The sequence below is a fragment of the Arachis stenosperma genome, chromosome 6 (genome assembly GCF_014773155.1).
Source record: "Arachis stenosperma cultivar V10309 chromosome 6, arast.V10309.gnm1.PFL2, whole genome shotgun sequence".
NCBI classification, from domain to species: domain Eukaryota; kingdom Viridiplantae; phylum Streptophyta; class Magnoliopsida; order Fabales; family Fabaceae; genus Arachis; species Arachis stenosperma.
Window position 1 is genome coordinate 113,850,508 of NC_080382.1, and position 2,856 is coordinate 113,853,363.

Consider the following 2,856-nt stretch of genomic DNA (forward strand, 5'->3'; position numbering starts at 1 on the left):
ACGGGAGAGATAACAAAACCATGCTAATTTATAGGCTAAATGTGACAAAAGGTTATCAAAATACTCTAAATTCAATACAAGACAAACCCTCAAATTGGGGTTTGTCAACCTCCCCACACTTAAGCCTTAGCATGTCCTCATGCTAAAATAAGAAGGTATAAAGGGTTATGACATTGAATGCAACTAAACTACATGAATCCTATCTAAAGGCAACTATCTAAAGCAATTGGAAATGCTTAGTTCAAACAAATCAATTCCGAAGAGAGCATGCATAAGCACAAGAGCTAGGCATATAGGAACTAAGTCCAAACCACAATTGTATTGAATTGTTATAAAGAGTTCAAACTTGCAAGAATATAAATAATATGGGTGAACACATGTGATTGAACTTTTGAACCCTCACCGGATGTGTATCCGCTCTATTCACTCAAGTGTTTAAGGGTTAATTCACTCAATTCACTTCTAATCATGTTTTCCAAAATTTGATTTTCTTCTAACAATCAACACTTATTTAATGCATGCATACATTCATCATGGGGTCTTTCATTTAGGTTGTAATGGGGTTAGGGTCAAGGTAGGATCATTTATGGTTAAGTGGACTAGGATTTGAATCTTTGATTAGCATAGACTTTCCCACCTAACCTATTTAATGACCTATACAAATGCAAGCTATCCTAACTACCCATTCTTCACTTTTTCTTATATACTCATGCATTCTTATTTGATTCATAACACCTATGCATTGATTCCTTTTTATTGACTTCATTTTGGGGCATTTTGTCCCCTCTTTACTACATATTTTTTTTCTTTTTCATCATCATATATATTTTTATTTTTTTTCTTTTTTTTTCTTCATTTTTTTTTCATTATATACTTTTTTTCTTTTTCTTCTTTCAAACTACATACAAGAACATCAATGCATAAGGTCTTTACATTTAATCAATACATGGATATGTACCCAATTCCTAAACATGAAAGTGTACTACCCCTTTTATCCTATCCAATGTTCCCAAGCCTCACCAACTTTGAATAATAAACACTCTCACTAGCCTAGGCTAATCAAAGATCCAAACAAGGACTTTTCATTGGTTTTCCGCCTTGGGCTTGTAATGAGCTAATTTGAGAATAAGTTGGCTAAGCGTAGGCTCAAAATTGGCTAACAATGGAGAGTAAAAGGTTGGCTATTTGGGTAAGTGGCTAATGAAATAATGGCCTCAATCATGTAAATGCATAAATATAAGAGATAAATGGACATATAGAATCAAGCAAATCAAGGATCACAATCATGGAAAGAGAACATTTTCACACAAGAATGGAAAATAAGTGGTTATAAAATGTAACCACATCAATAGGCTCAAGTCTCACAAGCTTGTGTTCTCAGTTCAATACATGCTTCACAAGGTATGAAATTCAAGCAAGTTTTCAAAAATTCTCTTTCAATCAATTGGGTCAATGCCCTATATTTAAACTTCTTGAAAAATCTCAATGTTTGACTAAGCATTGTTGTGATTGAAAAGTTCAAAAATTTCTTAGTTCACCCTTTCCTTTTTCACTTAAAACCAATATGTTATGCAACAAGGGTGACTAAATATTTGCAATCCAAAGTAAGATTTCTAATCACAACTACAAACTAAAAAAAACAAAGATAAACAAAATGTATAAAGAAGAATCCTACTAAAAGTACGAAATCTAGCATCAAAACATCTAAAAATATCCAAAAGCATCAAAATATCTAAAATCCAAAATAAGCAATAAAAATATCCAAAACAACTAGAAATGCATCAAAATATATACAAAATGTGCAAAGTAAGATAACTAGGCTGAAAAGTTCACCGGTTCCCAAATAATGCTACCGGTGCCCTCCCCACACTTAAAACCAAGCATCGTCCTCGATGCTAAACCGGAGGATCAGTGGGAGGTACAACGATAGGTGCTGGCTTTGACTGTGGCTGTGGGACCGGCGCCTCCTGAGTCTGTGGTTGCTCTGTAGTGTCAGGGGCATTCTGCTGAACCGGTGCCTCCGCATCCTCCTCCTGATGATCCTGCTCATCGGAGGCCGGAGAATCGGGAAGCGGAGGTAGCTCAGCACCCAAAGAAATAAGAGCATGGTCCATCCGATCTAATCGGCGTCTGACGTGGCGTCTCTCGCGCTCTAGGAATCGGAATAGACGCTGGACCAAGAGATAGGTAGGCTCAGGTGCTGCTGGAGGATCTGTAGATGATGAAGGAGCTGCTGTGGAGGATGATGGGGCAGCTGTAGGGGCTGATGGTGAAGGCGTCCCCACGACAGCTCTAGCCCGAGAGCGGCGTCTAGCAGGTGGCCTCTCGTGCACCCAACCACCCCAGGGGATAGTAACCTCCCTGTCATCAGCATCAGGGGGTGGTGGTCGCACATCATCGTCCAACCATGGGACCTCAGCTAGGGCCACCATACTCGTGATCAAGGTAGGAAATGGGAGTAGGCCACGAATATGCGCCCGCCACATGCACTGTCTAATAAGTCTAGGGAAGGAGACATCCTTCCCCTCCATAACACACCCGATCAGCAGAAGCATCTCCATGGGGATCTCAGAAAAGTGGGTGGTGGGCAGGACGTAGTGGGCGAAGATCATCTGCCAAGTCCTAGCCTCCCTAGTCAAATGGGTAAACAACATCCCCTTGGGCTTGGTGTTGCCCGCATCCATAACCCATGAAACATCCGGTATCCCAATCACGCGCCGAAGCGCCTCATAGTCAAAAGTCATGGTATGGATGGCTATCTCAGCCTGCTGATGGGCACACATGTCATCCGGAATATGTCGACACTGTAATGCCTCCTCAATGGCAGTCTCGGTGATCATGATCTCTCTACCCCGC